The sequence below is a fragment of the Phyllostomus hastatus genome, unplaced genomic scaffold, assembly GCF_019186645.2.
Source record: "Phyllostomus hastatus isolate PE091 unplaced genomic scaffold, TTU_PhHast_1.1 phas_scaffold_46, whole genome shotgun sequence".
Taxonomy (NCBI): Eukaryota; Metazoa; Chordata; class Mammalia; order Chiroptera; family Phyllostomidae; genus Phyllostomus; species Phyllostomus hastatus.
Genome location: NW_025334032.1, coordinates 5720330 through 5748137, shown reverse-complemented (window position 1 = coordinate 5748137; position 27808 = coordinate 5720330). Strand labels below are relative to the sequence as shown.

The 27808-nt window shown below is 39.5% G+C and overlaps 1 protein-coding gene and 1 pseudogene across 1 annotated transcript in view; both read right to left on the bottom strand.

Annotated features, from left to right (window-relative positions):
• CLYBL (citramalyl-CoA lyase) overlaps nt 1–27808 on the bottom strand; it is a 298084-nt gene that overhangs the window by 129767 nt on the left and 140509 nt on the right. The window lies entirely within an intron of this gene.
• On the bottom strand, nt 12905–14791 carry LOC123807716 (annotated as a pseudogene).

The following is a 27808-nucleotide window of genomic DNA, read 5'->3' as shown; positions in this document are numbered from 1 at the left end:
ACTACAAAAAAAAATTACACCCAGAAATGTCAGAAAATTCAGCTGTATGGAAGTCCAACAAGTATTTTAAGAAGCCACATTCATCCTAATGGGTAGGAGGCACCAAGACACAGATGCATGGAGAGGCAGGGAGAGATGGAGAGACACAGAGAAGCATGAAGTGGCACAGAGACAGAAAGCAGTCAGTCCTACATCTATGTTTAGTGGGTAAAAATCAAGAGAGATACCTCAGGAGTAAGGGATCCCAGACTCAGACCAGACCACCCAGCCCTGGGTTTCAGCCCTAGGAAATTAAGTCCCCATAATTTCTGGCTGTAAAAAACTGGGGGTTGGGGCAGGGAAGAAATTGCAGGACTTATAGGAGACTCCTCTTAAAGGGCTCACAATGGACTTAAGACTTATGCAGACCCACTCCCTCTGGAATTCAGCACCAGGGCAATAGCTGGAAGGGCACCAGTGGCATAGAGGGAGAAAATGAAGTGACTGGCATCAGGGCAAGTGCCAGGAGATGGCTTCCTCCCAGACAAAACTCCTGAGGCCAGACAGTGGCATAGTCCACTCTTTAAGCCCTCCCCCACATAGAGCCACAGAGCAGTGACATGTTGCCCAGCCCTGGCAATTACCTAAGGCTGTGCACCATACAACTTACAGGTGTATTCTTCTACAATAGGCCATGCTAAGACAGGGAGTCAAAGCAAGTGTACCCAATACACAGAAACAAAGACAGGGAGGCTGCCAAAATGAGGAGACAAAGAAATATGGCCCAAATGAAGAGCAGAACAAAACTCCAGAAAAACAACAAAACGAAATGGAGATAAGCAATCTATCAGATGCAGAGTTCAAAACACTAGTTATCAAGATGCTCCAGAAACTCAATGGATACTGTAACAGCAAAAAGAAGATGACGACGACAACCCAGGCAGAAAAATGAAGGTTACATTAAGTGAAATACAGAAAAAAATCTACAGGGAACAAACAGTGGAGGGGATAAAGCCAAGAATCAAATCAACAATTTGGAACATAAGGAAGATAAAATCATTCAACAAAAACAGAAAGAAGAAAAAATAACTTTAAAAAATGAGCATAGAGTAAGGATCCTCTAGGACATCTTCAAATGTATGAACATCCAAATCACAGGTATGCTAGAAGAAAAACAGCAAGAAATTGAAAGCTTATTTGAAAAAAAATAATGAAACAAAATTTCCCTAATTTGGTGAAAACATACAAGTTCAGGAAGCACAGAGTCCCAAACAAGTTGGACCCAAAGAGGACCACACCAAGACACACCATAATTAAAATGCCAAAGGTTAAAGATAAAAAGAGAATCTTAAAAGCTGAAAGAGAAAAGGAGACAGTTACCTACAAAGGAGTTCCCATAGGCTGTCAGCTGATTTTTCAAAAAACCTTTGCAGGCTAGAAGGGACTGGCAAGAAGTATTCAAAGTCATGAAAAGCAAGGGCCTACAACTTAGATTACTCTGTCTAGCAAAACTATCATTTAGAATTGAAGGGCAGATAAAATGCTTCCCAGACAAGATAAAATTAAAGGAGTTCATTATCACCAAGCCCTTATTATATGAAATGTTAAAGGAAATTATATAAGAAAAGAAGATCATAACTATGAACATTAAAATGGCAATAAATTCCCAATTATCAACAATTGAATCTAAACAACAAACTAAGCAAATAAACAGGACAGGAACAGAATCATAGGTATGGAGATCACTTAGAGTGTTACCAGTTGGGAGGGGAAAGAGAAAGAATAGGGGCAAGTGTGCAGGGATTAAGAAGCATAATTGGTAGGTACAAAATAGACAAGGAGATGTCAAGAACAGTATACAAAATGGAGAAGCCAAAAAACTTATATGCATGATTCGTGGACATGAACTAAAGCCGGGGGGGGGTGGGGTGGGTGTTGGTTGCTGGAGGGAATAGGGGTATCAGGTGGAGGGGGCAAGGGGGGAAATTGAGACAACTGCAATAACATAATCAATAAAATATGTCTTTTTAAAAAAGAGAGAGACCCTACAGTGCTCCCTTGCCCCGTATATGACATGAGGACCCAGCAAAAAAAAAAAAAAAAAAAAAGATTCAAATGGCAGCAAAATATAGTGGAAAATGCTGGGATGAATCATATGAAATTCCTGATGCCTAATCATTTTTGACCTGCAAAATGGTAACTTTAAAAAGTTGAACTCAACACCGTGAATGGCACTCAGAAGATGAAATAAGAAGCAAGCCACAATACCACTCTGTCAACTTCCTCTTCAGTTGAGAAGCAACATAACAGCTGCCTCATACAGGTGAGAGCTTAGCACAGTGCTTAAGCAGCATGCACATAGAGCTGCCATGATTATCTGACTCCTGTCACCTATGTATGATGCTAGTCAGCATAGCTCTGCATTAAGAATATTGTCTTCAGCACCCTCAGAGATCATAAACTCTCTGAGGGAGGGGCAGTCATATATCTCCCTGACACTGCTCAGCACAGGGTTCCATACATGAGAGTTATACAATTCCTGCCACCTTGTGACCTTACCAAAGCCAGCTCTCCAGGAGCAGGTACATAGGACTGATCTGCAACCACACTGTCCTTATTCTTCTTGTGCAAGAGTCAAGTTGTAGTGGTAATTACAGGTAGGAGGTCATTTTTATTTCCTCTCTCCTTTGCCATCATGGAAACTTTAATCCAATCCATGGCCTGTCACTTGTTCTCTTACATTTATCTCCTTCTCTATAGTTTACATCCCAGTTTAGGGCCTCATTTACCTTTACCTAGAGATGCCTAGGTAAAAGTAAATGAGGCCTATAGAAGCCTCTTATTTACCCTCACTTCCTCCACTTTGTTATTACATGTTCTTTCTTTCTTTCATCCATCCATCCATCCATCCACCCATCCATCCATCCATCCATTCAATGAACACTTACTTAGTAAGCATCCACTGATCAGGTGACCTGTGCTAGTACATGTGGCAGGTATCTTTGTACAAATTAGAAAATGGTGTCCCCTTATGCCTTCTAGCAGGTAGCATGTTGCTTGCTTTGGTGAGTGGAGATGAGCTCAAACTCACTTCCTCTCATGTCCCTTGGTTGGTGCCCCACTCAGGGCACACCCCATACAAGTGTACACAGTGGCCCTGACCTACACTGAACTGAGCACTGTAGGAAGGCAGCACAAAGAAACATAACATGCCCAGAAGTTCCAAGGAGGAACACCAAGAGGATGGCCTCTAAGCCCAGTCAGTAAGGCTAACAACCATACATGATGAAACAGAGAGAGACCAGAGGTGGCAAAACTAGAATATTGAGAAGAAAGGTGTAGAGACAGTCAGGCTGCAGGTTGTACTGTAGACTCTTGAGTTCTGGGAGGGGACTGTCACGGGGCAGGTGGCAGAAGTCTTTCATGGCTTCCCCAAGCCCCCTCCCTCCATGTACTACTGGTGTGTCTTCTTCCCCCATGTCCCCATTTCAAAATCTGTTTCCACTTGAGTTGTGTTCAGTACTGGCTACTATGTAGGAATACAACTGCAGTAGGTGACAAGATCTAACTCAAGGGTGTTAAACTCATTTTCACCAGGGGCCACATCAGCCTTGCAGTTGCCTTCAAAGGGTCAAATGTAATTTTAGGACTGTATAAATATAACTGCTCCTTAACAGTTAAGCAAGAGCTAGGCACTGCCGCCATGTAGAAACAAGGTGCTTGGCTGGATAAAACAAGGCACAGGGCCGGCTTCAGCCTGCGGGCCTTGTGTTTGCCACTTGTGATCCAACTTATTTTTATCATAGTTCAAGTCAGTCAACATGTGAATATATTCAAACAATATGCAAAAGAGGGGCTTAAGATGAGTTAAAAAAGATTTTTTGGAAGATGGCAGAGGAATGAAGGGAAGCCACACTAACTCCTCCCAGGTCTAATCTGTAATTACAACTAAATTGTGGAGAAACCACCCAGAACAAATAACTGAACAAAGCAAGAAAGAAGCCTAATAATCTTTGACAGACAGAAGACCCAGCTTAAGCACAACCTGTCTGGTAAGCAGTAAGGTGGAGACTCAAGAAGGCTGGCTGGGTGCCCACAGGTGGAAGTGGCAGAGGGATAATTGAGCAACTGGTTGGTTCCCCCCTGAGAAATGTGGGGTCTAAACCCTAAGCTGGCATCCCTAGCCTAGAGCACCAGAGCCCAAAAAGTACAGATGACAACCAGCAGTGAAACTTGGCAGGGTTGCTCTCTGCCAGAGACAGATGACTGGAGATGCAAAGAGCTGTTTAAAGGACCAATGCACAAGTTTTCATTTGTTAACCACTTACCCTGGGCTCCAGAAAAGGTGGGGACAGAGTGAGCTAGAGGTGCCTGAGGTGAGACTGGGGATAGAAACTTTGGGGAGAGAGCTGAGAGAGTAGTTGCTGGGATCCTGGTGCTGAGCAGTATGACCCATACTGCAACAGCCATCCTGCTCAGGCAAACCACTCCCCTCTGAGCAGCAGCAGCCTGAGGAGACACAATAGCCCCGATCCCAGGAGGGACTGTGCCCTGGCTCTGTGCTGCTTAACACTGACTGCTGAGTGCAGAGTGACTAGATTAACAACTGAAGGAGACAGCCACAGAGAGTAGATCCCTGGCCCTCTTGGAGCATGTTGCCTAAGGTCAGGTGGGGTCAACATCTGACATCACCAGAGGCAGATCCAGAAAGAAAAAACAGTGGTAAATAGTAGAGGCTACTGAGATGAAATTCACTGTGGTCTTCTCCATGATTTGCAATATTTTCTTTCTTGCATAGCTTTTAAACATTCATTTCCTGTCCATCAAGTTTACTCATATTAAGTCACTAGATTTTATACTATAGTTTATTTCTCTCCTTTCTTATAACAGTATTAACATCTTTATACCCTTATTAATACTGGTTCATTTGCTGTTGATAGTGGGATTGCTGGTGGGAGTTATTTTTGAAGATGTGAGGTTGTTTCCTGAGCTTTGTGGTTTTGTTCTGGCAGCACCTGCACAACAGCATACAAGATGTGGTGGGTGGAGTGACCCTCAGTCAACCAGCTGGAGGGAAGGACCCACCAAAGAAAGACCCAATAACAATAAATACCCAATTACATTCAGAGAGCCAACATAAATGGTATAATGGGCATCCAAAAAGCATCAAGTTCAGCCTTAGCTGGCATGGCTCAGTGGATTGAGCACTGTACTACAAAGCAAGGGGTCACTGGTTCCATTCCCAGTTGGGGCACATGCTTGGGTTGCAGGCTGGATCCCTGGTGTGGGGTGAGCAAGAGGAGAACACACAATGGTATTTCTCACTCTCTCTTTCTCCCTGCCTTCCCCTCTCTCTAAAAATAAACAAAATCTAAAAAAAAAAAAAAACAAAAAAACAAAGAGTATCAAGATCAAGGAGACAGTACAACTGAACCTCAGAGTTCTCCTACCATAGAACTTCACACCACAAAGTCAGGGAGTCAAAACAGATCAATTTAAGAAGCATAAGCAAACAAGAAAAGTCTCACAAATAATGGGAGACAAAGAAACAACACCCAATCTAAAGGAAAGAGTGCTAAATAAAATAGAGGCAACTAAACTATTAGATATTGAGTTCAAAACAATGATTATAAGGAAGCTCAGTAAGAATTACCAAAAATTTCAGGGAAGCTACGAGGAACGTACCGAAAACTATATCAGCATGGAAAAGGACATAGAAACTATCAACAAGAGCCAAGAGGACATGAAGAATACAATTTCTGAATTGAAGAACACAGTAGGAAGAATCAAAAGCAGGTTTGATGAAGCAAAGAATTGAATCAGTGAGCTGGAGGGCAAGGTGGAAAAAATTTCCAGAAAGAGCAAGAAAAAGAAAAAAGACTCAGAAAGAACAAAGAGGTGTAAAGGGAACTGCAGGACAACATGAAATGTAGTAATATTTATACAGTAGAGATACCAGAAGGAGAAGAAGAGAGCAAGGGATAGAAAACCTGTTCGAAAAAGTAATGATGAAAAACTTCCCACCCTGGCTGGTATGGCTCAGTGGACTGAGCACAGGCTGCAAACCAAAGGGTCACCAGTTTGATTCCCAGACAGGGCACATGCCTGGGTTGTAGGCCAGGTCCCCAGGATGGGGCAAGGGAGAGGCAACCACACATTGATGTTTCTCTACCTCTTTTTCTCCTTTCTCTTCCCCTGCCTCTAAAAATGAATAAATAAAAATATCTTATTTAAAAAAGAAAATTTCCCTAATTGATGAGAGAAAAGGTCACACAAATCCAGGAAGCACAGAGGGTCCATATCAATAGGAACCCAAAGTGGCTCACTCCAAGACACATAACATTTAAAATGGCAAAATTCAAAGACAGAGAGAAAATCTTAAAGGCAGCAAGGGAGGAACAGGAAGTAACATACAAGGGAGCCTGGATAAGACTAGCCGCTGACTTCTCAATAGAAACACAACAAGACAAATGGAATGGCAAGAAATATTCCAAGTAATGAAAAGCAAAGGCCTCCAACCAAGACTACTCTAGGCAGCAAGGCTCTCAATTAAAATAGAAGGTGAAATCAGAAGTTGCCCATACAAAAGAAGGCTGAAAGAACAAATCTCCCCCAAACCAATACTGCAAGATATGCTAAAGGGACTGTTAGAAGAAGACGAAGAAAATCCCTGGCTGGTGTGGATCAGAGGGTTGAGTGTCGGCCTGCAAACTGAAGGGTTCCTGGTTCAATTCCCAGTCAGGGCATGTGCCTGGGTTGTGGGCTGGGTCCCCAGTGGGGTGCACATGAGAGACAACCATACACTGATGTTTCTCTCCCTTTCTCGCTCTCTTCCCCTCTCTCTCTAAAAAAATAAATAAAATCTTAAAAAAAAGAAGAGGAAGAAAAACAGTGACAGAGAAAGAACACAGGTACAAAGGAGGTAATGTGTAAGTACTTATCAATAATAATCTTAAGTGTAAATGAATTAAATATTCCAATCAAAAGACATAGGGTACCTAAATGAACTAAGAAAACATGACCCAGACATATGCTGCCCACAAGAGAGACACCTCAGAAAAAAAAAAGCTACACAGACTGAACATGAAGGACAGGAAAAAAATATTCCAAGCAAATGAGCAAATGGACAGAAAAAAAAAAAAACCTGGGGTAGCAATACTTACATCAGACAAAGTAGACTTTGAAACAAAGGCCATAAAAAGAGACAGAAGGACACTTCATAATACTCAAGGTAAAAAGAGACAGAAGGACACTTCATAATACTCAAGGGAAGAATCCATCAAGAAAACATAAACATTGTAAACATATGTGCACCCAACATAGGAGCACCCAAACATATAAAAAAAACCTTGGAGGACTTCAAAAAAGATATAGACACCAATACACTTATACTAGGGGATTTTTAACACCCCACCTGTCAAAAATAAATAGATCTTCCAAACAAAATAGATCTTCCAAATATAAAATAAAATAGACCTCCCTAATAAAATTTCTTCTGAATAAAATGCCAAGGATATTGCAGCATTGAACAATGGCCTAGATAACATGGACTTAACTATATACAGAACTTTACATCACAAAGAAGCAATATACACATTTTTTTCCAATGCACATGGAATATTTTCAAAGACAGAACACCTGATAGGACACAAAACAAGATTCAAGAAATTCAAGAAAGCTGAAATTATATCAAGCATTTTCTCAGACCACAAGGGCTTGAAACTAGAAACCAACCTAAAGGAAAAGACTCAAAAACATTCAAAGTTATGGAAATTGAATAGCATGCTATTAAACAATGAATGGATTAATAAAGAGATCAAGGAAGAAAACAAAAAGTTTCTAGAAACAAATGAAAATGAACTCACAACAGTTCGAAACTTATGGGACACAGCGAAGGCAGTCCTGAGAGGGAAGTTCATAGCAATACAGGCCTACCTAAAAAAGGTAGAAATATTTCAAATAAACAACCTAACTATACACCTACAAGAACTTGAAGAATAACAACAAACAAAGCCCATAGTGAGTAGAAGGAAGGAAGGAAATAACCAAGATCAGAGAAGAATTAAATGACATAGAAACTAAAAGAACAGTTCAAAAGATCAATAAAATCAGGAGCTAATTCTTTGAAAAGATAAACACAATTGACAAGCCTTTAAGCAGACTCATCAAGAAAAAAAGAGAGGGGACCCAAGTAAACAAAATAAGAAATGAGAGGAGAGATTATAACTGATACCACAGAAATACAAAGGATTATAAGAAATTACTATGAAAAACTACATGCCAACAAATTTGAAAGCCTGGGTGAAATGGAAAAATTTGTAGAAAAATATAATCTTCCAAAACTGAACCAAGAAGAAGCAGAAAACCTGAACAGACCAATAACAGCTGGTAAAATTGAAGCGGGGGCGGAGGGAACAAAACTCTCTTGGCATACAGAAGTCTTGGACCAGATGGCTTCACAGGAGAATTTTACAAAACATTCAAGGAGAGCTAACCCCTATCCTTCTCAACTATTCCAAAAAATCCAAGAAGAGGGAAGACTCCCAAATTCTTTTTACGAAGCCAGCATCATCCTAATCTCAATACCAGATAAAGACACAATGAAGAAAGAAAACTACAGGCCAATATCGCTGATAAACATACACACTAAAATCCTCAACAAAATATTGGCAAATTGCATCCAGCAATACATTAAAAAGATCATATACCATCATGGAAAGGCATTCATTCCAGGGATGCAAGGATGGTAAAATATTCACAAATCAATAAACATAATATATCACATAAACAAAAGTAAAGACAAAAATCACATGATCATATCAATAGATGTGGAAAAAGCATTTGATAAGGTACAGTACCCATTTATGGTAAAAACACTCAGCAAAGAGAGATGGAGCCTACCTCAACATAAAAAAGGCCATATATGAGAAACCTACAGCCACCATCATACTCGATGGGCAAAGACTAAAAGCTACCCCACTAGGATCAGGAACAAGTCAAGGATATCAGCTCTTAGCACTTCTATATAACATAGTATTGGAAATCCTAGCCACAGCTATCAGACAAGAAAAAGAAATAAAAGGCATCCAAATTGGAAAGGAGGATATAAAACTGTCATGGTTTTCAGATGACATGATAGTGTACATAGAAAACCCTATGGACTCCACCAACAAACTCTTCAACCTAATAAGAGAAATTGGCAAAATAGCAGGATACAAAGTCCAAATTCAGAAATCAAAGGCATTTTTGTACACCAACAATGAAATATCAGAAACAGAAATCAGGAAACAAATCCCATTTGATATAGCAACAAGAAAAATAAAGTACTTGGGAATAAACCTAAGCAAGGAGGTAAAAGACCTGTACTCAGAAAACTATACAACAATGAACAAAAAAATTAAGATAGACACAAATAAGTGGAAGCATATACCGAGTTCATGGATTAGAAGAATTAACATCATCAAGATGTCTGTACTGCCCAAAACAATTTATAGATTCAATGCAATCCCTATTAAAATATCAATGACATATTCATAGATATAGAACAGAAATTTCAAAAATTTATATGGAACTGGAAATGACCCTGAATAGCCACAGCAATTTTGAGAAAGAAGACCAAAGTAGGAGGGAACACAATACCTGATATTAAACTACATTCCAAGGCCACTGTAATCAAAACAGTCTGGCACTGGCATAAGCACAGGCACATAGATCAATGGAACAGAATAAAGAGCCCAGAAATAAACCCATGTCTCCATGATCAATTAATATTTGACAAAGCAGGCAGAAGCATAAATGGTAGTAAAAATAGCCTCCTCAAAAAATGGTGTTGGAAGATTTGGACAGCTACATGCAGAAAAATGAAACTTGACCACCAACTTACACCATACACAAAAATAAATTCGAGATGGAAAAAGACTTAAATATAAGTCATGACACCATGGAAGTCCTAGAGGAGAATATAGGCTGGAAAATTTCAGATATCCCACACAGCAATATTTTTGCCAATATGTCCCCTAGAGCAAGGGACATAAAGGAAAGAATAAACAAATGGAACTTCATGAAAATACAAAGCTTCTACACAGCTAAAGGAAATATCATTAAAATGAAAAGGGAACCAACTGTATGGGAAAACATATTTGCCAATGATACCTCGGACAGGGTTTGATCTCCAAATATATAAAAAACTCACACAACTCCATACCTGGAATACAAACAACCCAAGTTAGAAATGGGCAAAGACCTGAACAGATACTTCTCAAAGAAGGACATATAGGAGCCCAGAGACATATGAAAGGATGCTCAGCATCAGTAGCCATCAGAGAGATGCAAATTAAAACCACAATGAGATACCACTTCACACCAGTCAAAATAGCCATCATAAACAAATCAACAAACAAGAAGTGCTGGTGAGGTTGTAGGAAAAAGGGAAGCCTAGTGCATTGTTGGTGGGAATGCAGCCTGGTACAACCATTATGGGAAACAGTATGGAATTTTCTCAGAATACTAAAAACGAATCTGCCTTTTGACCCAGCAATTCCACTGCTGGGATTATATCCTAAGAGCCCTGAAACACCAATCTAAAAGAGCCTATGCACCCCAATGTTCATAGCAGCACAATTTACAATAGGCAAGTGTTGGAAGCAACCTAGGTGCCCATCAGAAAATGAGTAGATCAAAAAACTGTAGTACATTTACACAATGGAATACTACACAGCAGAAAGAAAAGGAGCTCCTACTCTTCACAACAGCATGGATGGATCTGGAGAGCATTATGCTAAGTGAAATAAGCCAGGCAATGAAAGACAAATACCATATGATCTCACTTACAAGTGGAACCTAATCAACAAAACAAACAAGCAAGCAAAATATAACCAGAGACATTGAAATAAAGAACAAATTGAGAGTAAGCAGAGGGGAAGGGGGAAGGGATAATGGAAAAGGAAGGGTCGTCAAGGAACACATAAAGGACACATGCACAAAGCCAAAGTGGGATAAGATCAAGCAGGGGAGGTGGGAATGGGTGGGGCTGGGAAGTGTAATTGGGGGAAATTGGACAGAACTGTACTTGAACAACAATAAAAAATGAAAAAATAAAGTTTAAAAAGATATTAAAAAATAAAATTAAAAAAAGAGATGAGTTGAAAAAAATCTGGTATATTTTTGGTAAATTCTCTCTATAAAAGGGTCAAATTTTAGATGAGAATTCCCTCAGTAGGCCCAGGAGTTTCTTCTTCCTGGAGGAAGGCCCCCTCTTGGCCTTGGTTTGGCCATCTCCCTTTCTTCTTCCCTCTGATGCCACTTATCAACCATTTATATAACTAGAGGCAGAGCTAGTCCCCAGTTCTTTAGGGGTTCTCCACCTGGGAGTCAATATAACCATTACATGGGTAGCTTTTAAAAACTGTCAATTCTGGACCTCACCCACTGCCATTAAATTCAATTCACTGATAACAGGGCCCAGACACTGTGTTTTTGTTTTGTTTTGTTTTGTTTTGTTTTTAAGCTCTATATGTCCTTGCCACTTAAGAGAGGTGTTGCTGCAGACCAGCATCACTGGCCTCTTATCTGTTCTCATATGAGCATCTTCCATCTCTCACAATAGCATTTCCTGTCACATGGGAGCTTTGAGGCCCCAACCCAGTCCCACTGAAATAGAACCTGTTTATTTACAAATTCCCAGAGGGTGTTTATCACATGAAAATTTGAGAAACTGCTCTAAGTTGACTCAAACTTGGAGTCAAATTACAAACTTGGAGTCAAATTGCTTGGGGAGCTTTCTAATGTTGACACTAAAGCCCCCACCACAGAAAGTTTGATGTTATTAGTCTGGGGTGAGGCAGGCCTAGTTTCTGGGACTTCTAGAAGTTCCCTAGCAGATTCTGATGCATAGCCACGTTGGAGGACCACTACACTAGATGATCCCAATGTGTAGCCACAGCCCTAATGCAGGAAATTCTGCTCCAATAAAAATGTCGAAGTGAGTCATGTGCTACCCATATATACATATACAATGACAGTAGTTAAGATCATAACTGAAAATGCAGCAAATGTGAAAAATAATCATGTTTATAGAAAAGTCTTTCTGATTAAAAAATAAACACTCAAATTGCAAACAATATTAAAAATAAAAGTAATAATCAACTAAGCTAATGTTCATTTGATCATCTGCAAATTAGTATGTGACTTCCAAACTCAAGTTAGTAGTTTATTTACTTAGGTGGGAGGTAGTACAGAGGTCTCTACTTCAGCTGCACATTACAATCACTTGGGGAACTTAGAAAAAGAAAAAAAACCAGGCCATACCCCAAACCAATTAAACCTGATTCTCACAGTGATCCCAGGCATTGGATTTTCTTTAAAGGTCTAGGGAGACTCTGAAGTGCAGCCAAAGATGAGAACCTTTGCACCAGGGTTTGCAAGTACAACCAAGTGTTTTATTAATCCTAAAAGGACTTGGGTTGTTGGTCATGAACAGTTGCCAGAATGTAATCCTACCAGATTTAGGCAGGGGAGTTGGGTACCAATTATGCAACTTGCCACTAATCAAGTGACCGGGGAATGGTAATTTTAAGAATGGTAGTTTTCTCACTTGGAAGTCATGATGCTCTTCATTCCCCACTCATAGCCATCACCGCAAAGGTTTGGGGGTGGTGGGGGTGAATGCCAAGAAGTCCCCACTGGGCTTAGAACTTAAGCTAGACTTTTATAGCAAGTCCATAGTGAGATAACAAACTTGCCTTTTTAAGAGAGAATGAAATCTAATTTCCAACAGTTTGATGGCCTAAATGTACAGCTTCTAGGAGCAAAGTGAGAAAGGATGGGGGACTTGAAGGAAGCCCCTGCCATTGGCAGGACCAAAGCCCTTTGGATGCTGACAGAAACTGAAGGGAAGAGAGTACAAGTGATGAGACTTAAGGGAGGATTATGCCTGGCCCACTTCCCAACCCCAAGAATCTGCAGGTAGCAAAGGTGGCTAGAAAGTTAAAAAAAAAAAAAGCCCCAAGATAAGCTGAGGGCAGAAGCTGAAAGCAAGAGACCATTTTGCTAACTTCCCATTTCAAATTCTGGAAGGAAACTTTATGGGAGCAGTGGAGAAAAGCAAACAGCAAAATGAGTTGTTTAGAAACAGGAGGGGCTACAGCAGGATGCTCCTAATCTCCCTGGATATGTAAGAAGTCCAGAAGTTCCTGCCTGAACCCTCTGCAGTGTACTTGCAGGAGTGAGGCTCACATACTGAGGAGGCAGGGTGGACAGCCAGGGCTGGGGAAGATGACGGACAAAGCTGAGTCTTTACCCTAAGCAGCACTTGTGAGAGCAGGGCCGTGACCAAAGCCTGCAGACAAACCCCGTGCATCACCTGCATCATCTGCCCTAAGGACAGACCATGAGTCCACCACCATTAGTACTGCACCAGGGAATAGTGGCCAAGGGCCACAAGAGATGTTACTCTCCATCAGAGCCGGAAGAGAAGGCTGCCATGAAGTCACTGCATAGGCTATCCCTGGATCTTTCCCACCCAGAAAGAAGAGGGCAGGGCAGAGTTTTGAAATGGAATATTGACTGTGTTTTTGAGAAAGAAACTTTATTTTTTGTCACATGTCAGTTTATTGAGGAAATTCAGATGCTAGAAGTTAATTCTAGTCACTTGATTACTTCTCAGTATGTCAAAGAAGACTCCAAAGTCCACAAGTCATTTAGTTATACAATTACTTTCCCATATTTTATTCAAGAACATAAAATTCAAATAAAACAAAATTTACAAGTGAATCTAAAAATTGTTTTGTATTTTTTTCCCCTAAAGGGTGGTGACTGAGGGTCATGAAATACAGTGAGTGATATGGAGGAACGACAAAAATCGAACTGTAAAAGATAAATATTTTTGCTGGATTTCATTTTCAAAGTTTCAAATCTTTCCAACTTTAAAAAAAATTTGCACCAAAAAAGGAATCGATACTTCTCATTCCAGTTTGGTCAACTTTAGCCAAAGCCTTTTGAGCTGTAGACATTTTGCTACTTTTCTTTTCAGTCTTCAAATCTTTAATACTAAATGTAGTGTAATCTTCTTTTGCTTCTATGGGTTCATATGATTACTTTCTTTGATGGAGGCTTTAGAAATGAAGCTGAATGTTCTGGAAGCTTTAAATATTTAGATAAATCATCATTTAATTCTTTAGGGATATAATCAGATATCAGACCATGGGCATAACAAATATAGTCCTCTTCCTTGTCACTAGAAATCTGGTGACTAGAGGAAAATGCATTTGACTGTACCCAAGCACCAACATTGATGTTATTGGTTTTTAATGCTGCCATAGTCTGATTACCTTTTTTCCCAGCTACTTTAATGTCTTCTCTTTGCTGTACTTGTAATATTTCTTTTTCCTCTGTCACATATTGAAGTAACTTCTCAAGTTCAGGAAGTTTCAGCAGCAAGATGCAATTCAGAAACATGTCATCCACAACTTGATCTAGAGGCTGAAACTTTCCCCCTTTGTCAGCTTTTATAAGGTAGTGGAGGAACAGAAATAGAGGGTCCATGGCTGTGGCAAAGTGGAGAAGACATCCTGATTGAACTGATTGATTTATAAACTATGAATGTTGTTTTTCCTTGAAATCTTTTTATTTCAAACAACTGCTGTAGGCACATCTTGAACAAGTAAAGGGTTCCTTCCCCTAAACATGGGTTAACTAACTTTACAAACATAAGCCCAGTTTTCATTTTCTTTGAAGCATCTTTCTAATATTCTGGAAGCAGGAACACAAGCTGCTGGGCGTCAGTGCCTTCCCTGCAGTCCACGCAGCCCACCATGCAGCCAGCCTTCTCTTGCCTAGTGTGGTACCAGCAGGCCCAAAAGTCGCCAGCTTTAGCCTTTGAATAACCAGGTCTGGGTGCAACCCAGGGGGAAAATTGTGAGAGAAGGGTCTATTCCGGGTGGCGCAGCACACTGAGGGCCTGGCAGGGCCCAGGAGGTGGCCCGCAGTATGAATTTGGTTTCCAGAAAGAAACTTGAAACCAGAAGAAACAGTCATTTGAATAGTCAGGTATGGAAGTATGGTATTTTTTTCTTATCAATGAGTAGGAATGGAAATCTCAGACCAAAATGAGATTGACTACAGAAAATGAAGTTAGGACAGCTACATGCAAAAAAATGAAACTTGAGCACCAACTTAAACATTACACAAAAATAAATTCAAGATGGATAAAAAATTTGAACATAAGTTGTGATACCATTAAAGTTCTAGAGGAGAACATAGGCAGGAAAATCTCAAATATTTCATGCAGCAATATTTTCGCTGATATGTTCCCTAGAGCAAGGGGCATAAAGGAAAGAATAAACAAATGGGATCTCATCAAAATAAAAAGCTTCTGCACGGCTAAAGAAAACAGTGTGAAAATAAAAAGAGAACCAAATGTATGGAAAAACATATTTGCCAATGATATCTCAGACAAGGGTTTAATCTCCAAAATATATAAAGAACTTATACGACTCCACTCTAACAATACAAGCAACCCAATTAAAAAATGGGCAAAGGACTTGAACAGACACTTCCCCAAGGAGGACATACAGAGGATCCAGAGACACATGAAAAGATGCTCAATATCACTAGCTATCAGAGAGATGCAAATTAAAACCAGAATGAGATACCACTTCACACCACTCAGATTGGCCATCATAAACAAAGCAACAAACAACAAGTGTTGGAGAGGTTGTGGAGAAAAGGGATCCCTAGTGCACTGTTGGTGGGATTGCAGACTGGTACAACCACTATGGAAAACAGTATGGAATCTCCTCAGAAAACTAAAAATGGATCTGCCTTTTGACCTAGCAATTCCACTGTTTGGATTATATCCTAAGAATCCTGAAACACCAACCCAAAAGAACCTATGTACCCCAATGTTCATAGCAGCACAATTTACACTAGCCAAGTGTTGGAAGCAACCTAGACGCCCATCAGTAAATGAATGGATCAAAAACCTATGGTACATTTACACAATGGAATTCTATGCAGCAGAAAGAAAGAAGGAGCTCCTACCCTTTGCAACAGCATGGATGGAACTAGAAAGCATTATGCTAAACAAAATAAGCCAGGTGGTGAAAGACAAACACCATATGATCTCACGTTTAACAGGAACCTAAACAACAAAACAAACAAACAAGCAAAATCTAACCAAAGATGCTAAAATTGAGAACAAGCTGACAGTGACCATAGGGGAGAGGGGAGGGAATTTCAGGGGAAAAGGGGAAGGGTTTGCAGGAACAAGTATAAAGGACACATGGACAAAAACAAGAGGGGGGTGCTAGAAATGGGAGGGAGGTGGGGAGGGCTGGGGGTGGGCTGGGCTGGGAGTAAAAGGCAGAAAACTGTACTTGAACAACAATTTAAAAATAATAAAAATTAAAAAGGAAAATGAAGTTATATTTTTGGCACATCTGAATTAGGCTGTCTCCATACAGCCTACAAAGGATATCTATGTAGACCCCAATGTTTAGCTAGAGTGATCTAATGTGTGCTCCCTGTGCCCAGTGCCCCTGCCCAGCACTCCCTACAGCCTACTTCTGCCTTTACTTTTCTCATTTCTATCTTCTCTCTCCTCTTGTCACTTCCCAACTCTTTAGGGACTTTCTATTGTCTTCAGTGCAATGCAGTAAGGATATAGCAATAAGGTGAGAAAGACTGTACCCTTACTACAACTTAATAGCTTCTGATGACCTATGAGCCCTGCAGTAACAAAACAGTTGCATTAGTTGAGTTTTGCTGTGGCCAACTCTAGTGTCTCCCATTAGGGTACACTGCTGAATCTTATTGACTCTATGTTTTTTTCCAAAAAGTCATATTTTCCCCTTAGTTGGAACCAATTTGACTTAATTTACAATTTTCACAAAACCATATGATCGTCTCAATAGATGAAGAAAAACTATTTGACAAACTCTTTTGTAATAAAAACAATCAAAAACTAGATCTGAAGGGAAACTTCCAAATCTTGAAAAAGAAGGATTGCATTAAAGGTAGTACAGACAGAATCCTAAGTTTACACATATCAGTTAATCTAGCCTCTATTTTGCTGAGAACCTATCAGAGCTCCAGCAAAGTGTCCAAACTCATGCTGTTTTGTTTCTGAAGTTTTAATGAACTCATATTCCAAAAAGAACCCTGTATATCAGTATATCAGACATTTTTACAAGTGCTGGGCCAACTCACTACTGACCTATCACTGTTGGTCTATTAAACAAAGGTATTCTTATTTAGGTAAAATGTGTTTATGTAGCAACTAGAGTTTTTAAATAGCAATTAGATTGTAATATTATATAATATTTAATTTTTGTCAAAAAAGTCAACAGGCTTTTCAAATTATATTGGTGACTAGGGATGGAAGGACTTTATGTTGGCACACACAGGTCAGGAACTAGGGCCTGTTGGCTGGACACAGCTCTCAACCCCAGATCTCATTCTAGTTTTCACTAGATAACTAGATCACAACGGGGGCAGATCCCTAGTGATCACTGGGAAAAGCACAAAGGGAAAGGGAAGTCCCTGCAATTTTCAGGAAGTGACCTTTTAAAGAAAAGAGGTATAATATAGTGAGTGAAGGTGGCCAGGGAAGGGGCTGGAGACTCAAAGCCCTGGGGAATCTGAGTCACGACAATTTTTCAAGATCAGTATTTTTGCCTTGAACTAATCTACATTCTATTATTTTATCCCCCACCAGGTCAGATTTTTTTTATTGTGGTAAATATATATAACATAAAATTTACCATTTTAACCATTACAATTCAGTGGCATTAAATTCATTTTTGCTTTGTTGTTTAACAATTACCACCATCTTTCTCCAGAATTTTTCATTTTCCCAAACTAAAACTCTGCACTCATTAAACACTAACTCTCCATTCTCCCCTCCCCACAGCTCCTGGCAACCACCATTCTACTTTCCACCTCTATGAATTTGACCAGTCTAGGTACCTCACTGAAGTGGAATTTCACAGTATTTCTCTTTTTGTGACTGGCTTATCTCACTTAGCATAATGTCTTCAAGATCCATCCAGGCCGTAGCATCTGTCTGACTTCCCTTCCTTTATAAGGCTGAGTAATATTTCATTGTGGGCATATGCTACACCCTGTTTATGCATCCATTCATCAGTTGGGGGACACTAGTCATTTCCACCTTCAGGCTGTTGTGAATAATGCTGTTATGAACACTGGTATGCAAATCTGTTTTATTCTCTGCTTTCAATGTCTTTGGATATATCCCCAAGAAGTGGAATTGGTATTATATGTGATCAATTATATGGTAATTCTATATTACATTTTTGAGGAAATACCATACTGCTATCCACAGTGGTGATATCACTTTACATTTCTACTCAAATTTTATTTTACATGTATTTTACATTGTGATGCATTCAAGTCCAGTTATGACTAAAGCAGTGTTTTGGAACCAGAAAAAAAGAATAATCTTTTATGTGCCCTTGACCTTTAGAAATTGCCTCCACAGCCCTGGCTGGTGTGGCTCAGTGGATTGAGGGCTGGCATGTGAACCAAAGGGTGGCTGGTTCAATTCTCAGTCAGTGCACATGCTTGGGTTGCTGGCAGGTTCCCAGTGGTAGGTGCGTGAGAAGCAACCACACATTGGTGTTTCTCTCCCTCTCTTTCTCCCCCCTTTCCCTTCTCTAAAAGTAAATAAATAAAATCTAAAAAAAAAAGAAAAAGAAATTGCCTCCACAAATTCTAATACATTTTGATAAATTCTCATTTGTCTATAAATTTAAGATATAAGAAAACATATAAAGCATTATTTTAAGATAATACATCAATACATTTCTATTTAGGATACTATACAGAAATAACATAGCCCTTTAATTTCTTTTTGAAAGATTGACTCTAAGATCTAATAGAGGTTGAAAATAAATTTTTTTACAGAAAAGTTTGCACAAATCCACAGCTATATGTCAGATTCCTGGCAGATTCCTCTATGTGGGTCTGTCTTTTCAATCCTTTGAGGGGGTTGGAGGAGGGATAGCCTCTTCAAAGGTTATATACTGGGAAAAATTGAGTTCCATGTTGTATGGCCCAGGGGTCAGAGCTTGCATGACAATTCTGATGTTGATGGAAGAATCTGTGCATTTAGAGTGAAGATTAGAGCCCATTCACTTGTCCCCACCCCAAGAGACAGTAAAATTCACCTACAAATTTTAACCATGCTTATGACTATTAATAACTAATTATTTATGCCAGTATCTATAATAGTCAATGATTGAGGCTTACTTATGTTCTTACTTTAGTAAGTTCCCAAGTGCCCAGAGAGATTCCTTCCCTATTTCAAAAAACTGTTTCAGTTACTATGGCAACAGGGCACAGGGAAGTAGGGAGCTTTCCTCAGGCATGAGAGTGATCTGTCCTCTCATTGGCCAGACAGGACAATTCAGGAGATTAACATGTGGCACAAATACAAATAAGTGTGCAGCCTACTTCAGAAAAGCCAAAAAGGTATTTTCAGGGCAAAGTCTCTCACAATGCAATTATATCACACCTTAATCAAGTGCTCTATTTTGTACTGAAATGAAGAAATTATCTTTAGTGTTCAAAGTAGACACACAAAGGATAGCAGTTTGTGGCACACTATGGGTTTGCTGCTAAGGAAGGACCCAAGGCATAGTGGGGCAACTCATGGGCCATAGGCCAGCCTTTTAGCCATTGTGGGGTGCCACGTACAAGGCGGGGCACTAGTGAGGGAATTGCCTCCTGGCCTATCCTTACCATGGAACTCCAGGAAAAGGGTTGGATGTCAAATAAGAAACGGATGTAGAAGGAGCAGAGAAGAAAGCAGAATCTTTGCTTACCAGTTTGGTAAAGTTTGTATCACGCTGTTTCATTGCAGATCTCCGCCTTCTCAGACCTTCACAATACCTTGGGGCTAAGCAAGTGAGTCCAGTGATAAAGGTCTTTTTTCACAGAGAGTGAGAAAGCAAACAAATACTATGTAAAAAATTAAAGTTGCTCATTATGCTCAGTGAAATAAGCCAGGCAAAAAGGACACTGTATGATTCTACCTATGTGAGATACATAGAGTAGTCAAATTCAAGAGAAGGGAAGTAAAATGGGGTGGAGGAATAGGGAGTTATTTTTTATTGGGAACAGTTTCAGTTTGGGAAGATGAAAAGTTCTGGAGATGGTGGTGACAGCTTCACAACAATGAGAATGTACTTAATGCCAAGGAATTTTAAAACACTTGCATAATTTATATATTTTACTATGATAAAAAATTAAAATTACAAAATCATATGCATGCTATGTATTGATCAAATTCAGTATTGGTCACACAGCCAATAAATACTGAGTTTAGCATGAACTGGCCCTTGCTCAATGAGGGCTGTGGGGCGTGCAAACATGGACAAAAAGCTGTGTGTCCAGCAGACCCTCACTGCTACCCAGGAGTCCACAGATGTCTGGTCCTCCAGGTAGGTATACAGCTGTGAGTGGGGGCAAATCCCAGCAATGGAGGGACCCTCATACAACTGTGTGACTATTAATGAATCCCAGAAAAGAGAGCAAGTTTTCCATGAAAGCAGAGATCCACATTTATAACCCATATGGCTTAGACATTATTAATAAGTGTGGCAGCAGTACTATTCAGTCACTCTACCCTTTGGCACTTGGGTGCCTGGTAGCACCTCTAACAGCAAACACTACCATTTTTCAGAAAGGAAGATGAAGGGAAGGGAAGAAATCTATACAGGCTAAGCCTAAATCAGCCCAGCAGACAATAAGAAAGGATTGGGAGAAGCTATTTGAGAGGGGAGGAAGAGGGAAAGAAGGAGGGAGGGGAAAGGGATAGGTCCTAAAGGTAAAGTTGGGGTGGATAAGAAAGTAGGAGGTAAGAAAGGAAGGTGGAGATGAGGGCAAAGAAAGGAGAAAAGGAAGGGGGAGAGGAGAGGAACTTTGTTTTTCTGCAAGGCTAAATAAAACCAAAGCTCTTTGTTTTGTGTTGAGGAGTAGATAACGATAGAGCATGTGCCTGTGGATGGATATTCACCATAATCCCACTTTCTTGCTCCACTTTTAGTGAGAGAATAAGGATCCGAGGTTTTATCTAAACGGAAAACTGGAGGAGTTTTTTTTCCCCTTAGAGTGACACTGAGGTCAAGAGGGAAACCTGCACTCCTTCACTGAACACATTTAAGAACACAATGCGATTAGCATCTCTTCTGTTTCTGGGCTGCTTCAACCCAGGGTTTCTGGAAACACAAAGAAGTCTAAAGATGTTGTTCATTAATAGTTAACTGTCGGTGTTGCTGAGAACTTGGTCGAGGAATGACGCTTAGGGCCCTCTACCCAGAGAGATTTGATAGACGGATTCCTAAGTGCAATCCCAGCATCAGAAACTATGAGAGATAGCACCTGTCAAGCACAGAATGTGGAGCTTTTGGTAAATTCTAACTGAAACCTAAAGAACATACCATTTGACTTTCCATGGTCTCTGTAGAGACAATTTGGTATTTTTGATCGTGAAATTCTGAGTGTCGGGAATGAAGAGCACACTTGTTCCAATCCTGGCCAAAAGTGAACATTCAGAGTACAGCCTTCTGTTTAGATTTTCATTGTTGGTATTCCTGCCTAAGAAGACTGATCCTAAAACCAGTTGCAAAAAATATAATATGTAGCAGTTAATGTATTGAAACAGCCAGTGGAGGGTACAGGAAATATTATTACCATAGATAGCACCACAGGAAAATTTCACAGAGAAGACCGTTTACAAAATTTATCCATTTACAGATTCCATCAGTACTGGGTTATTCTATCTCAAAAAATAAATTTAAAGCTGAGAAGATTATTTCCTGGCTTGTGCACAACTTTTGAGTTAACTGAGCAAATGCAAACTAAGTCAATTTCTCCTTAACTTTTTTTAAAGGTCACCAAAGAAGACTGTCAACCAGACAGATATAGTTACCGATGTCTTTTATGAAGTTCTTCAAAAGCTCAAAGGCTGCTAAATGTATCAGATTAATGCGTCTCCCCCACAACCAGATTCTTTGATATGAATCATGGAGAATTTTTTTTTCCTCCAGAAAATGGTTCTGTAATTTTGAGAAAATAATTCTCTCTGTATCTTAATTTTTTTTTGAGGGGGCAGGGGTAACTGTCATGAAAATATCTGGTTAATGGAATCTCCGTTTTCTATTTCTTCGTAGACTCTCTCAAAAATTTCTTTCAAGTGTCAATCTCAATCAAATGAGGCCAAAGTGTTACAAAGCTTGGAATTCTGGTATTTTATTAGCCATAGTTCCTTGATTATCCTGATTTGTAGATTTGGGGAGGATTTAATATCGATTTTTCTCTAGTGCTGAATAATTTTTAGAAAACACACAGTCTGAGTCTAATTGCCAGACCCATACTATGCACACGAAAGCTGTGAATACAAGCTGTGATCACGAATCACGTGTATGTGCCTTTGATTGCGTGGGACCCACATAAGATTAAGATTGTTTTTTTTCTTCCTTAATTATTCAGAGCTAAGTGTGATGAAAATTAAAACTAAACATATGGATGTGATCATGAAGGGTTTTTCTAATAGTTTTTTTTTTTAAAGTATGTTTAATGTGCTAAGGGCACTAATTCCTTTAAGTATCTATTTAAGGCAAGGCTTCCTAGAATTTCCTCTAATTTTAGGGGAGCTTAAAGTATTTTCTTTTTCTTAATTCAGTGCCATACTTAGCAATGTATCAGTTCAAAATGCAAACAGTTTCTTCTTTCCCCCTTTTTAAATTCCCTTCAAAATCCACTATTACTGAATTTGTATTGTTACTTAGTTTTTAGCGGAATGAACTGGTCAGATTCAGATAGTTACACTTTTATTGTAAATTCAAAGAGAATAAAATTAAATATTAAGAGTTGAATCCTTCCCACAAAACTGTATGTCCATAATAATCTATATTATGATAGATTTGTGACTCAATTCACAGTTTTCTTTGACAATGGCAAGAGACATGAAATAGGTTATCCAGAAACCAAGATAATCAGAGAATTTTTAAAATCTGTTTGTGGAATTCATTAACTGATTTTAAAAACTAATTTAATCTTACATTTAATCTAGACTAACACTGATACTTATCTTCCTTTGGAAATGCTAATGGTATGTTAAGAGGTAGGCAGCTCAGAAATCTGTTGAGTGACAAGGACAAACCACTTGAGATTGAAAAGTTGTTGCAAGTTTTCATGGCACCAAATAGACAATATCCAAATGGTTCTTCCTCTGACTCTTGTTTCAGAAATGCAAGCCAGGGACAAAGGAACATGGAGCTGCAAGTTACAAGACCCAAAACATTCCTTCTTAGACAGACTGACCTCGGATTTCCCCTTCTGTTTGTCTGGCACATTCCCCAAGTCCTCTTGGGCAACCTGGTTCCATCCTTCCATCCCATATCTACTTTCCCTTCCCATCTGTGCCTCCAAAATCGCTTGCTGACTCCACATTTAGCTGAGCTCACATTTCTTTGCTTAACCACAAACTCTTAGATGCATTTCCAAGGGGAATCCAATTGCCATCCAACTCTCTGAATTGGTCTTTATACTGCTGGTCCCTTCTGCCTTCCTCCTAAGCTCACATTAGGCAGGACTTAGCAGAATGCTGACTGTCCATATGGGCCAACCAGCTCCCAGTAAATGTTTGACTGGGTTACCCCTGCCAGATCTCTGTGACCTTAATACAAATTCCAAATACAATTGGATCTAGCAGAGTTAATCACATCTAGATATGATGGGTGGCTTTTCAAAAACAAATAAGAAAGGAAACTTTGCAGTAGTTCGTTCTCCATGGCATCCAGCATTTTAAAGAAAGCAGAGCAAAGAAGCAAAACCATAGAACTCAGTTTATGCCATTCCCAGCAAGACCAATAGACTGCAATAACAACCCAAAGGCAGGGAAACTGATGGGATATTAAATTACAAAACACCAACATTGCACAGTAATTCCTACTAATTAAGAAAGATATAACTTGTTTGTTATAAACATCACCAGGTCTTGAACAAACACCAAGAGCTCACCACAGAGCCAAACCAAGCATCTGTCTAATCAGAGTCACTTTCCAAAGCATTTTATTGGTGCAGCTGCAAAGTGCACATTTTATCACACATGCTAATAATCCCCGTTTTGTCGCCTACATTTTAATCATTTGTTCTGGGCTTGTTTCTCAAACAATTACCACTAATAAATGGTCAGAATACCTCATATCATATATGTCTAATTGCAGTCAAGAGCGGTTCTTGTCTGCATGTACATTTCAATTTACCTCTGGGGATAATGTTTGTTAATTGTATTTCTTTATACGCAAGCAAAGAAAAGGCAGCTCAGGCAAAAAAAGGACTAAGTGTTCTCTTTCCCTTTGTTTCCACAAGAACCTAAAGTCACTTCAAGAGGTACTTAATCCCATCATCCGTGGTTACAATTGCCTTGCAGCATCTATCAAAAAGATTCCGAAGTAAAGTGATACAGCTATATTGTGTAATTAAAAGCAATTCAGGTAGTTATTGCTTGGGGCCCTTTACTGGTTCAAATATGTAAAATGGCTTTGCATGGATCCTAAACACTGTACTGTTTTAAATTTGGTCAGCATCAAAATCTGGAGGAAAGGGAGAAATATGGGGGGAAAACCCCAAATAACAACAAAAAAGCCCACCACCCTCTCCTACTGTGAATTGTAAAAAGGAGACTAAAAATCTGTAGTGGGGAAAAATTCCCCACAATCCCTGGTACAAAATGAAACAAACAGAGAAGGAAAGGAAGGAGAAAAAAAACTGATGCTTTTCAACTTCACTAGTCCCTGTCCCAATCCAATTCTGCACTTAAACAAAATGTGCAATACTGCTGGTTGAGTCTCTTCAACATGAATGAAAGAAGCTTGTAGGATCTACGACAAACCTCATAAAAAGTAGAGGCTATCTGAAAATTTCAGCTTATTAAGAAAAATAACAAAGAAAATTTGTGGTGTGTCTAATTCCACAGTTACTTGTAAAGGCAAGTATGAGGAGGACTTTTTAAAAGTATGGCCCAGCTTTATAATCAATTTACTTAAATTATTTTAAAAAGTTAAGTGCTTAGCCATTTCAACTTCGTATTTGGCTTTTTAAGTCAACATGAGTTTAACACAATGTTTTCAGCTATATACATATAACAAAGAGCCATCAATGACAGCAAGATGGGAACAGGCAAAATTCTCTGGTTTTTATTCTTGGCTAAAGCATTCTTAAGTGAAAACATAACTCTCAACAGATGTAAAACTAGATGTTAAAATAATAATGTATGTTTAAGTTTTACCATCATTTCCCCTTTTATAAGGGAAAAAAAACCAGGAAGTCTTCCTGTTGATTTATGAAAGAATTTCAGGAAAAAATGCTAAGTTTGTGCCACAATGGCCTACTGGATGTTAAAGAACTTTTCAGGAAAGACACTAGGTTACTCTCAGGATAAGGTGCATTCTGGAAGCAGCTGATGAGTGGAAATGCTCCACTCTATATCGCCAGAACAGAGTTTCCACAGCAGCATCTATAAATGCGTTCTAAGATACAAATTGGTGGGAATGTAATTGTGGCCTAAAACTACAATGTGTGAGTATGTGAGTGTCATATGATTTGTCATTCAAATAATAAAATGATTGTCATAAGTGAACTGTTGTTCACTTAGGCACAAAACTGTGCTCATTCTTCACACATAGTCTAACAATTTAAAGTGAGTGCAAAACCCTACAACTGAAAATGTAAAAGTACTTTGTCTTTGAGTTTGCAAAAGTAAACTCAAAAGTTTAACCTTATATGAACTACTGATGCCAAATGAAACAAATTTTGTTTCCATCTTCAGTAGAATGAAACTTTTTTTTTTTAGAGAGGGGAGGGAGAGGGAGGGAGAGAGAGAGAGAGAGAGAGAGAGAGAGAGAGAGAGAGAGAGAGAGAGAGAAACATCAATGTGCGGTTGCTGGGGGTTATGGCCTGCAACCCAGGAATGTACCCTGGCTGGGAATCGAACCTGGGACACTTTGGTTCCCAGCCCATGCTCAATCCACTGAGCTACGCCAGCCAGGGCTAGAATGAAACTTTAAAAAAATCTATCATTAAAAAAAATCTGCCATCCATGCTTTTTCAACTATATCAATTATAGTATTAGAAATACTATAGATGCTGAAATGATTTTGTATTGTTAAAGTAAGTATTTCCTAGAAGTTCAACACTATTTATTATTATTCAGTGTTCATTCAAAATCATTAACCCTCAATTGGTGGGGGTCATGGGGCTGACATCCCCCCACCACCATATCCTTATCACCCTTACTTTTTGGCTGTCCTGGTGAGGTGACACACTCTATGGGACTGAGAATAGCAAGTGGATGACAGAAGTACCCCTGAGCTTGATTACCTTTCTCTGCACCATCACTGTCAAATTTCTCAGATAAATGATTTCATGATCAGGCATCAGTGCTTTCCTCGCCCCCCCTGCCCCCCCCCCCCCCAAGCAACTGTGTTGCTCAAGTTAAGCTACACTTTTTGGGGGGTGGATGGGGGTGGGGTAGGGCACTAAAAAAAAAACCCCACCGAACCTTTATTTTTGATTTATCCAAATATTTGTTTCATGTCCTACAGATTTTTTTTCACTAGTTTGGATCAAGATATGCAGGTACTTTCCCTGAACAGGGGACATTTTAGGAATACCCAAAACTGAACTAAACAAGAAAAACAAATTCATTGATAATGAATTTTCAGCAAAAGTCTGAACTGCACTCTGTCTCCTATAGCAAGTACCACTGACAGGTGTTTTATCTATATCATATTTCTTTCCTCTCTTGCCCCAGAACTCCACACTGCTCCCTTGTTTCTGAAGCTCCCCTGGAGCTCCCCAGGGATGGTGCCTACCACAGCCTGCCAAGAGCAGCCCCACCACCAGCCCTTCAATTCTTGCCATTGATCCAGTAGTGTGCACGCTGGCTAAATGCTGCCAGGTCAAGCTTGAGAGCAGGGCTTAAAAATGCAGTACTAATTACTGTGATTACAATCTGTGTCTCAAGCAGCTAAGATTTCAGGGAAGTGTCTATAGGTGATCTGTCTCTGAATCAAAAATCTCAGTTTGAGAGATTCAAAATCTATACATGCAGACTTTCCAATTTGTTAAGTCATAATATGGGCATCACATCATTCATGATACCTTCTCCCAAAGCATATGAACTACTGTAAGCCCAGCATACAGAAAGCCTGAGACAGAGAAGAAAAATAATCAGACAGAACCCATCCACAAAAGTTGCAAACACCAGAGCCCTGCAACATGATGCTCAGATGACGTTTTTCTTCAGGTAACCTGAGGCCCTCTGAAGCTTAACAGGGGAGTGAGAGGCTGCTTAAGGAAACATGATCATAGGCATCATCACTCTGCAAACAGCAGGGATGAATTTATCATGAGAACCTCAAATCTCTTAGTATCCATATGAGTTATATATTGACCACTGAGCTCCAAAATACAGATATACTAGAGTCAGAGAAAGTGATTTCATAAATATATCTCATATGACTAAAACAAAAGAATAAAAATAAAGAATTTAAAAATGTTGATGAGAGAAAACACCAAGACATTTCATTTTCCTGGGCTCATAAATATCCTTTTTAAACAAGTTCCAGTCACTTGTAAATACGCTGAGGAGCAAGGCAGCTAGTTTTGCTCTGGAGTGCACGGCATATTTTCCTTTCTTTCACAGACTGAGATTTGCTTGTCCCTGTCCAAATCTGTAGAGACAGTTCTTCCCAGGGCATGAAAATTAGAAGTAATTGCTCTGAATCATCACGTAGAATTCCCG